The 12,011-nt window shown below is 34.6% G+C and overlaps 1 long non-coding RNA gene across 10 annotated transcripts in view; it reads right to left on the bottom strand.

Annotated features, from left to right (window-relative positions):
- LOC133102340 (uncharacterized) overlaps positions 1-12,011 on the bottom strand; it is a 730,306-nt gene that overhangs the window by 334,997 nt on the left and 383,298 nt on the right. The gene's annotated exons all lie outside the window — the stretch shown is intronic.

Below are 12,011 nucleotides of genomic sequence, written 5' to 3' on the forward strand. Positions count from 1 at the left end.
GTCTGGTTTCTTACAAAATCTAACACACTGTTACCATAAGATCTAGCAATCACACTCCTCGGGATTTGCCCAAAGCAGTTGAAATCATGTCCAAACAAAACCCTGAGCACAGATGTTTATAGCAGATTTATTCATAATTGCCAATAAACTTATTATTATTAAATTAATAAATTTATTGAGTGTTTAAAAAATGTCTGTGGCTTATGATAAGTATTGTGGTGATCACTAAAACATACAAATAAAAGACCTTTTTGTTGATCTTTAATTATAAAGAAAGTAAAAGTAAGCATTAAAATAACATGAGGTGATAAAGAATCATTGAATTATTTATGGACTAATTTTAAGGCAACTGGATCTTAAATTTGGAAGAACTTAGAGAAAAATTATTAATTTATATATCAGGTTTCTTTGTTTTGTTTTCTTATTCTATATTAAACTGGACAGTTCAAAGCAAATAATGAATAACAACATTAATGTTCAAGTTCTGAAGTCCTTGCAAATGCCAAATATAAGTAGCATATACAGTTTTATTTCTCTTCCATTAACTTGTAGAATAAAAGATTATTAATGTTATTTTTAAGTCAAATGGTTCATAGAAATGTTTATTTTTGTCATTATTGCTGTTACTATTAATATAATAATTACTTGTCTTAGGTACATTCCCAGAGATTACAGGAAACACAGGTAGGAAGTGCATTTATCTGTTATGACCAGAAACAAGGAATAACAAGAAATATAGAAGTTGTTTGTTTATTCTCTTTACCTGAATAAAAAATGCCTCCACATAGGCAGGCCAGTATTCAAGTGGAGTCCCACTATTATTGGGTCCCATTTATCTTTCTGCTCTTCCATCTTCGCCTTTTATATTTACAGCCTCCCACCGCCCCCGTTATCACACAGCTGTGGGAGTTCTAGCCACCATGTATGCATTTAATATAAGAAAGGTTAAAAAAAAGACATTCACAAACTTTCTGCCCCAGTTTCCCAAATTGAGGTGTTAAGTTCCACCAAATAATTTCTGCTTGCATGATCAGCCAAAACTTTCTCACATGGGCACAGAGAGCTACAAGAGAGACAGGGGTATGGAAACTTTAACTACGTTTTTTTTTTTTTTTTTTTTTAATTTGCGCACAAGAATGAAATTGAGACTGCAATTAGCAATCTCTACTACAACAATTCTACTGATTTCCAGTGTTTAGCAACTGAAACAGGTCCAGGACACTCTCTAACACTGAGATGAGCATTTTTCTGGATGCTAAACTATCATTAGGTCCATTGAAGACATATTTAGAGAGGCTATTCATAATATATATTCTTCCTAACCTTACTTGTACCAATTTTAAAGAATTCTCCTATTTCACCATGGGGAAAAATGAAAAAAAATCTCTAATTATTCTGAATTATGCTACTCATGCATCAATTCAATGAGAAATCAAATGTTTATTCAGATAATATTGGCCATAACCCAATTCAAAGGGCTCTTTTGAATATTTACTTCTCCTTTAAAATAAACCTGAATTAACTAAGAAAGAGAAAATACAAGATGTTTGTATCTTCCAAAATTCTAGATTATCTATTCAGACAATATTGATTATATACTACGGCTGGCAATTCTGGCTGCATGCATTACTATCATTCCTCTTCTTCCTTCCTAATGGAATCTCCATTGCATTTGGCTTTAGAATCTATAAACTTCAAGAGAGATTGGTCACTTTCAGACTTTAGGGGATGAGTCTTGATTAGTCTAAGCCAGTCATGTTATGTTAATCCTAATCTATTTGCTGTGATTAGGTTAACATTGGACAGTGACAAAATTCTGGTCAATTAGCTGTTAGTGAGCATTCTTGTTAAGATTTAATAATCTTTAAAAACGGAGAGAAGTAACTGCTGCACTTTCTTTTCCTCTTCTGGTTTTCTCTCTCCTCCCCGCAGGGGTAAAATGCCTGGAGTTTCATGGAGCCAACCTGTGATCATCAGGGGACAAGTTTGAGAACAATCCTCAACAGAATAAAGATGATAAAGTAGAAAGATAGGAAAAACCTGGAACACTGATGTTGTTGGGCCACTGAAATAAACAGTCCTGGAAGTGCTCTCTGTTTGGATTTATTATTTATAATGGATAATTCCTGTTTTTATTTTTAAATGATTAGTCCACTGAATGTTGGGCTTTCTGTTAAATACAGTTGAAAATTTCCAAGATGATACAGATGTCGCTTACTTACAGGACACTGGGCTTCAGTTTCAAGTATCTTACCCTCCAGAACTGCAATAACCAGACAATGATTTGGCATTCAGCAAGGAAAAAAATGTGTATCATCTTTCTTCTCTCAAAATGATCATACTCATTTCTGGACACTTAGTTAAAGAAGAGCCATGTTTATATTTCTTTAAAAGCTGTGTCTGTTTTACAAGTCTTGACCTTGTTAAACACAGAAATCATAGCACAGTGTTTGTTCTGGAAATTAAATAGAAAGCTCTCTGAATTTTTCCCAGCAACTTGGTTAGAGAATGAAGTACAGATAATCATCTCTAATACTGTTTTTCTAACCAATATTATAAAAAGATACCAAGTTAAAAAAAGAAAACATTTATTATGATCTCATGAAAGTCTCATTTATTAGTCTTAAAAATTCTGCAAGAGCCTATTTTAACTGATTCTAATTTTGAAAACAAGCTTTTAAATTTAATATTTAATTGATAACAAGTGACTGAGCTTTCCTGAGTTTCTTGCTAACAATAGAGTTTCGGGTCACATTGGACAGCTTTAATCACATGGTATAGCTGAGGAAAATCTAATTCCATTATTTTCTAAGTTTCAGTTTAGCAAAGATTCATCACTTTACAATTCATTAAACAAGTAATATATTTAACAAAATTTGTAAACAAATACATCAATAACCTGAAATGTGAAGCTAGTGAGGTCAGATATATGAATCATAAAATTGAATTTCATGAAAATGTTACACAATCGTATAGTTCCTTAAAATTACCTTTATGACACTTCTCTCAGTATTTTTGTTGCCATTGTAAAGGTCAATCACACTTAGATCAAGAAAGAGTTTTGTGCTTTGATTCATAATGTGCAGGATTTAGCTAAGTGACATTTTAGAAATGCTTTGTGAATAGACCTTTAATAATTCATTACAGTTTAATAAATGCCCTTTTCCTTGTTGTTAGTGGAATTTACACATGAAAATTAAGCATTGATTAATGAGTTTTCTTTTATTAAAAGAAAGATTACCAAAATTTTTCTTTATAAGCATTCCTCAAAAAGTTATCAGATTGGCAGATAATCGTTATTTAATTGACCACAAACCCAATGATAACGCAATGGTTATGATTATTCAAATTTCTAGTGACTTAGCTTCTCAGAACTTTAGTTTCCTTCTATTAGTTAGTTAACAAACTTAGCTGCTATAACACATAAAGCCTAAAGATTGTTACTTTTATTTAGAAATAAAAATTTACCTCTTATTTACCTAAGTGTCCATTGCAGGTTGATTGTGTGTGTGTGTGTGTGTGTGTGTGTGTGTGTGTGAGAGAGAGAGAGAGAGAGAGAAAAGAGAGAGAGGAGCAGGGAGAGAGTCAGGTCAGGGGCATTCTGGTTCTGCAGTCATTCAAAGGCCCAGGTTCCACTGAACTTTAGTAAGTGGCTTGAAGGTTTTCTGAGCATTATCCAGCCGGAAGAAGAGCAGAGTAAGGATAAACAGAGAAAGGATAAAGGAAGCACATCTGCTCTCTACTGTTCTAAAATTAAAGTGACTCAAATCACTTTGCTTAAATTTGGAGGGAACTATTCATGTGGCACCATCTAGATGCAAAAGAACTAGAACATGTAATTTAGCTTTGTGCTCTAAAGAAAAGGAAAGGGATTTAGTGATAATCTTACCAGTTTTGCCATACCCGTTATCCAAACATTACAGTAATGATATCCTTCACTTGTCAAGTGATATTTGGCACATCACAGATAAGCTATTAATGTTAGTTCCCATCTCTATCTCAGTCCAAAGTAATGTTTTCCAAATAGCCTTCATTATTGTATTTTCTATATTAGAGTAAATTGAAATCCATGAAAAACATTTTTTAATGAAAGAAATTAGTAATGATTTACATTTATTCGAATATTTGGTATTGACCAAATATGAAATTTTATAGCTTAGTTAATAAAAATGGTTTGAATAAATCGTTATCTTAAAGGGACATCATATATATATAAATATACATAAATTTATAAATACATTCATTTATATATATAATCAAGTTCCTCTAACCCCATTATAATGTCACCTACAGAAGTAACTTATGCTTACAGCTAATACGATAAGTTGTAATTTTCACTATTTTGTTGCAAACTTTTTTTCTCAGACTATTTTTTATAGTTGGTAATTTATGTTAGCATCCAAGCCTAAACTGCAAAACTGAAAAAAGGCACTCTAAACCATTTGAGTATATAAAACAATTTGAGAAATGATGATATCTAAAGCACTATTTCTCAAATTGTAGGTCTCAAATCCTTCAGTGCATCCTTAAATGAATTTAGTGGACCATAACAAGCATGTTTGTGTAAATAAAATAGCACAATAGAATAGAACTGAAAATAGCAGAATATATTATAAGAGTAAGAATTTTCACTTGAAACTTTTATTTAGGGATGCTTGCTTGGACATGTGTATGTGTAATGTATTTCTTTCCTGAGATCGTTGTAAAAATGTTTCAAAACTATTTGTATTCTGTAGCAGTACATTTTTACATGTAAGAAAAGTTCCTAGATGACCTCATTCAAATAGCAATTGAATCCATTCTGATAATTTTACTAGAAATTAATATTATATTAAGTTTTAAGGAAAAATCCCTATTATGCTATTATATAACAATTTATCTTCTAGGATTGAAAGTAAATCTTAAGAACGTCTGTTCCTACTAGTTATATACTATTACTTAGCTTTGTGATCTTGAACAACGTATTTGACCTTTATGGCCTCAAGTGAGGGAAAGTGAATTGCTAATCCTAAAGTCCAACCAAAACTCATTTTCTAAGATGCCCTGTTTTGCAATATATTAATACCCTATGGAGCTGTTGAGCTTCAAAGGCCAGCCCTGCTAAGATAGCCTTGCAAAGCTTCATCTTCCAACAATATTCCTACTTCCACTGTTGGTATTCTATCATACCATAGCTAGGGCTGTTAATTCAGAAGACTAATATCTCAAATAATTAAAAATGAATTCCTATATTAATAGGTTTCAAGACTCCTACAGCAAGAAAAGTTCATGAATATATGATAGCTGTGACATCCACATCAGGATTATCATTGTTATTTTTAAGTCAGATACTATATTTTCCTAATTGTTTTTTTTTTTTAAGTTTTAATTTTTATTTATTTATTTATTTATTTATGGCTGTGTTGGGTCTTCGTTTCTGTGCGAGGGCTTTCTCCAGTTGTGGCAAGTGGGGGCCACTCTTCATCGCGGTGCGCGGGCCTCTCATCATCGCGGCCTCTCTTGTTGCGGAGCACAGGCTCCAGACGCGCAGGCTCAGCAATTGTGGCTCACAGGCCTAGTTGCTCCGCGGCATGTGGGATCTTCCCAGACCAGGGCTCGAACCCGTGTCCCCTGCATTGGCAGGCAGATTCTCAACCACTACGCCACCAGGGAAGCCCCCAGATACTATATTTTAAGAGTTGGTAGACATCATGAAGAGATAGACAAGTTGAATACACAGTATGTAGATTTATATCTACTCTTTAACAGGTTTTTTTTCTATTTGTCCTCCATTTTATGCTCTTTTCTCTCCTCATTTGCAATATTCAGATATCTTTAGTATTTTTTTGCTATTAGCTTATGAAGAAGTCATTATTTTATCCTTCTTCTATTTGTTACCCTTGAGATTATGTTATGCATGCTTAATATATTAGAAACAATGTTAGGAATACAGAAAATCTGTGCCTTTTACACCCTCTTGTTTCTTGTGATATTACTTCTTTGCATTTAAAATGTATTTCATGTGTATGTGCACGTCAACACTGTTACTTATTTTGATATATTTTATACAGTTACTTGTCATCAAGATATATCCACATAATGAATAGTTTCACCGCTCTTCAGCTATTCTTTCATTTACTTTTATATTTCTTTCTAGGATAAAATTCCTTGTCTCTGAGGTTAAAAACAAACCAAAAAAACCAACAACCACAACAAAACTTTTCTTTGTTATTTGTTCTAATGCTAGCAATGAAACCTCTCAATTTTTGTCTGAAATTATCTTGTTTCATCTTCACTTTTGAGGAACATTATCATTTGGTTTGCAATTCCAGTTTGGCAGTTATTTTTATTTAGCATTTTAAATATCCTATGCAATTACCTTCTGCTTTTATTTGTTGTTTTTGTTGGGAAGCCAGCTGTCTTATTGGTGCAGCCCGGTTGATCTTTATATATTCCCTTTGTATTTTGTTTTTAGAAGTTTTACTACAGTGTGTCAAATTAGGATCTCTTTACATTTATTCTACTAGAGTTCATATTACTTTTTATATCTGTGGGTTGTTATCTCTCATCAGTTTTGAACATTCTCAGTCACTAGCTCTTCAGATATTGCTTCTGTTTCCTCATCTTTTTCTAGAGCTTCAATTGTACATATTGTAGACATTTTATGTGTCCTATGTGTCTCTTTGCTTTATTCTGTATTATTTTTCTTTCGTCTCTCTGTTTCAGCCAGAATATTTTCTAATGACTTCTAGTTTACTAGTCTCCTGCTGTGTCCAAGCTGATCTTTAACCATATATTTAGTGATTATTTCTGTTACTGGTTTGAACCAATTCCAAGACATATATTAATAGATCTCCAGGTGTCTCAACTGAGAGGCTAGGGTTTCCAGCAGGATCAGACTATTCTTTCTCTATTATACACAGACAGTTCTTTCTCCATTGAATGACATACATTTGCACCTTTTATGAAAGTGAAAAGCCCACACATGTGTCAGTCTATTTCTGACTTTGATTCTTTCCCATTTTCTGTCCCTTTATTGATATCACACTGCTTGATTACTGAAGTTTTATAATAAGTTTTGGAATTAGGTTGGGTAAGTCTTCCATCTTTGTTATTTTTAAATATTTTTGGAGAATACAGATTATACCTTTTCATTGTGTCTTCCATGTGTATTAATATATCCTTCATAATTTCTATCTCATTGTCTATCTGAACTGGCTTAACAGTGATTTATTTAGAATTATTTTCCAATTCACAAGTTTCCCCTTCATAAATGTGCATTCTGCTGTTACCCCATTCTTTGGGTTCTTAACTTCAGTGATTACATGTACTATTTTTAGAGATTCTATTTTTTTTTTTTTTAATCTTGGTAGTCATTTTGGAAGTCAGTTGTTTTTCTGTTCCTATTTCCTCATTTATTTCTTTATTATAGTCTGTGTCTGAAATCTCAGTATGTTGGGGTTATTGTGCATCTCAATCTGTTTGTGTCTTATTGATAACTCTTGCTCATGGTGCATTAGTTTTGCCTGTGCTCTTTACTCTGAATCCATGTTAATTTGGACTTTATTTGTAGACATTCTATGAGACCTAAAGTGTGTTTCTACAGGGAGACTGGGTTTTTGCTTCTTCCAAGTACTTCACAAGATAGCAATCTATAACTACTTTAATTTAACCCTTGGCCAGCATTTGCTGTACCACACAGGGAGTGTATATTTAAACCCTCAAGATTTGTGAGGTAGGAAATTTTGTTGAGTTCACAAAGAAGTGATTTGTCTCCTACTTGGATCGGAGATCAATATCAGACAAGTTTCTTTGAAATAGCCAGCTGGTGAAATTTACACACACACACACACGCTCTGTACTACTCACACACACACACTCTGTACTGAAGGTATATTTCTGCAAAATCCTATATGTTTACTATGCTTTCATTTCAACACCTACCTCACATGATATCACAAAAGCCCCAGGTCACCCACAGCTTTAGGATCACAGCAATCCCTTTTATTTCAACTCCTTCTTAAACTGGCTGTTGAGAATTTTTAAAAATTTTTTACTTCAAATTTAGCTATGAATTCAAAAGTGTGTTTAGTATTAATTTATTATTTCTAGATTTCTTTTAAAGAGGGATTTTTTTAATGCTACATAGCATCTCCTGTCCTATTGCTCAGGACTAATTACTTGATTACAGGGGATTTGCCTGCTGGGTAAGAAAGTGGAGAAACACAATCCTCCTGAAGAGACTAGAGAAAACACAAAGAGGAGGGTATAAATGGTATGAAGGAGATTCCAGATGACATGATAATTTCTAATTTTGTTGAGTCCCTCTGTATAGCTCTGATTTGTTATTAAAGACGGCCCTATGCCCATATAATGCTCCCTGTTCTTAGTGTAGGCAAGTGGACTTATGCTTTCAAAGAACATTGCTAGTACCAGTTTTGAGCAGTCTTTGCTTGGCTCCCAGATCCCAGCTCCAGATATTAGCCACAGCATTTCTGATTTTGGTTTTACTAGTTTTCTGGCTTGCCTCTGTCTTCCCTAGGACAAATTAAGTCTGGAGAAATCTGGAACATTAGAATCTTAGTTTACTTTCTCATTTGCAGGAATCTGTTATTCCACACAGCCCTTCATTTTCCCTCACTGATGGCTAAAATTGGACTCTGAACCACCTGTAAAATATCAGACTGAGACATCCTTCTCTCCGTCCATACTTATTTTTCTTTCAGATTTCTTACCCAATTACTTGCACTACAGCTTTTTTTCTTTTCTTCTTTTACCTTCTCCCCATCTCCTTCTTTTACTCTTCCTCCTCCTTTCTTCCCTCCTCCTCTTCCTCCTCTCCGTACCCCTCTTCTGTCCCTTCTCTTTCTTTTCCTTCTCCTTCTCCTCCTCCTCCTCCTTCTTCATCTTCTTTGCTCTCTTGTAAGTAGTGGAGTCTCCACTCCTTTGACTCCTCCACTTGCTCTCTATCGAATATAACTCTTTGTCTTTACTTTGTTCCCTTAGGTTAAATGAACCATCATTTTAAACCCCATCTGGCCAAACACATCTCATTGTTCCCTATTGGTTTACTGTCTCACTTTCTTGGCAAATCCAAAACTCTGGATCTATTCAAATGTCCATCTTCACAGGGGCTACATACAAGCTGCTGAACAATACTGGACATAGTCATGTCCTCCCATTGTTCTCACTAAGATTCATGAACTTTTTTTTTTAACATCTTTATTATAGTATAACTGCTTTACAATGGTGTCAGTTTCTGCTTTATAACAAAGTGAATCAGTTATACATATACATATGTCCCCATACCTCTTCCCTCTTGCATCTCCCTCCCTCCCACCCTCCCTATCCCACCCTCCCTATCCCACCCCTCTAGGTGGTCACAAAGCACAGAGCTGATCTCCCTGTGCCATGCGACTGCTTCCCACTAGCTATCTATTTTACGTTTCGTAGTGTATATATGTCCGCCACTCTCTCACTTTGTCCCAGCTTACCCTTCCCCCTCCCCATATCCTCAAGTCCATTCTCTAGTAGGTCTGCATCTTCATTCCCGTCTTGCCCCTAGGTTCTTCTGACCATTTTCTTTTTTTTTTTTTTTAAGATTCCATATATATGTGTTAGCATACGATATTTGTTTTTCTCTTTCTGACTTACTTCACTCTGTATGACAGACTCTAGGTCCATCCACCTCACTACAAATAACTCAATTTTGTTTCTTTTCATGTCTGAGTAATACTCCATTGTATATATGTGCCACATCTTTATCCATTCATCTGTCGATGGACACTTAGGTTGCTTCCATGTCCTGGCCATTGTAAATAGAGCTGCAATGAACATTTTGGTACATGACTCTTTTTGAAATATGCCCAGTAGTGGGATTGCTGGGTCGTATGGTAGTTCTATTTTTAGTTTATTAAGGAACCTCCATACTGTTCTCCACAGTGGCTGTATCAATTTACATTCCCACCAACAGTGCAAGAGGGTTCCCTTTTCTCCACACCCTCTCCAGCATTTACTGTCTGTAGATTTTTTGATGATGGCCATTCTGACTGGTGTGAGGTGATACTTCATTGTAGTTTTGATTTGCATTTCTCTAATGATTAGTGATGTTGAGCATTCTTTCATGTGTTTCTTGGCTATCTGTATATCTTCTTTGGAGAAATGTCTATTTAGGTTTTCTGCCCATTTTTGGATTGGGTTGTTTGTTTTTTTGATATTGAGCTGCATGAGCTGCTTATAAATTCTGGAGATTAATCCTTTGTCAGTTGCTTCATTTGCAAATATTTTCTCCCATTCTGAGGGTTGTCTTTTCGTCTTGTTTAAGTTTTCCTTTGCTGTGCAAAAGCTTTTAAGTTTCATTAGGTCCCATTTGTTTTATTTGTGTTTTTATTTCCCTTTCTCTAGGAGGTGGGTCAAAAAGGATCTTGCTGTGATTTATGTCATAGAGTGTTCTGCCTATGTTTTCCTCTAAGAGTTTTATAGTGTCTGGCCTTACATTTAGGTCTTTAATCTATTTTGAGTTTATTTTTGTGTATGGTGTTAGGGAGTGTTCTAATTTCATTCTTTTACATGTAGCTGTCCAGTTTTCACAGCACCACTTATTGAAGAGGCTGTCTTTTCTCCATTGTATATTCTTGCCTCCTTTACCAAAAATAAGGTGACCATATGTGCGTGGGTTTTTTTCTGGGCTTTCTATCCTGTTCCATTGATCTATATTTCTGTTTTTGTGCCAGTACCATACTGTCTTGAATACTGTGGCTTTGTAGTATAGTCTGAAGTCAGGGAGCCTGATTCCTCCAGCTCTGTTTTTCTTTCTCAAGATTGCTTTGGCTATTCGGGGTCTTTTGTGTTTCCATACAAATTGTGAAATTTTTTGTTCTAGTTCTGTGAAAAATGCCATTGGTAGTTTGATAGGGATTGTACTGAATCTGTAGATTGCTTTGGGTAGTATAGTCATTTTCACAGTGTTGATTCTTCCAATCGAAGAACATGGTATATCTCTCCATCTATTTGTATCATCTTTAATTTATTTCATCAGTGTCTTATAGTTTTCTGCATACAAGTCTTTTGTCTCCTTAGGTAGGTTTATTCCTAGGTATTTTATTCTTTTTGTTGCAATGGTAAAAGGGAGTGTTTCCTTAATTTCTCTTTCAGATTTTTCATCATGATTTATAGGAATGCAAGAGATTTCTGTGGAATAATTCTGTATCCTGCTGCTTTACCAAATTCATTGATTAGCTCTAGTAGTTTTCTGGTAGCTTTACGATTCTCTATGTATAGTATCATATCATCTGCAAACAGTGACAGCTTTACTTCTTCTTTTCTGATTTGGATTCCTTTTATTTCTTTTTCTTCTCTGATTACTGTGGCTAAAACTTCCTAAAGTATGTTGAATAGTAGTGGTGAGAGTGGGCAACCTTGTCTTGTTGCTGATCTTAGAAAAAATGGTTTCAGTTTTTCATCATTGAGAACGACGTTGGCTGTGGGTTTGTCATATATGGCCTTTATTATGTTTAGGTAAGTTCTCTATATGCCTACTTTCTGGAGGGTTTTTATCACAAATAGGTGTTGAATTTTGTCGAAAGCTTTCTCTGCATCTATTGAGATGATCATATGGTTTTTCTCCTTCAATTTGTTAATATGATGTATCACGTTGATTGATTTGCGTATATTGAAGAATCCTTGCATTCCTGGAATAAACCCCACTTGATCATGGTGTATAATCCTTTTAATGTGCTGTTGGATTCTGTTTGCTAGTATTTTGTTGAGGATTTTTGCATCTATGTTCATCAGTGATATTGGCCTGTAGTTTTCTTTCTTTGTGACATCTTTGTCTTATTTGGTATCAGGTTGATGGTGGTCTCATAGAATGAGTTTGGGAGTGTTCCTCCCTCTGTTGTATTTTGGAAGAGTTTGAGAAGGATAGGTGTTAGCTCTTCTCTAAATGTTTGATAGAATTCACCTGTGAAACCATCTGGTCCTGGGCTTTTGTTTGTTGCAAGTTTTTTAATCACAGTCTCAATTTCATTACT

Source organism: Eubalaena glacialis, chromosome 12 (genome assembly GCF_028564815.1).
Source record: "Eubalaena glacialis isolate mEubGla1 chromosome 12, mEubGla1.1.hap2.+ XY, whole genome shotgun sequence".
Lineage (NCBI taxonomy): Eukaryota > Metazoa > Chordata > Mammalia > Artiodactyla > Balaenidae > Eubalaena > Eubalaena glacialis.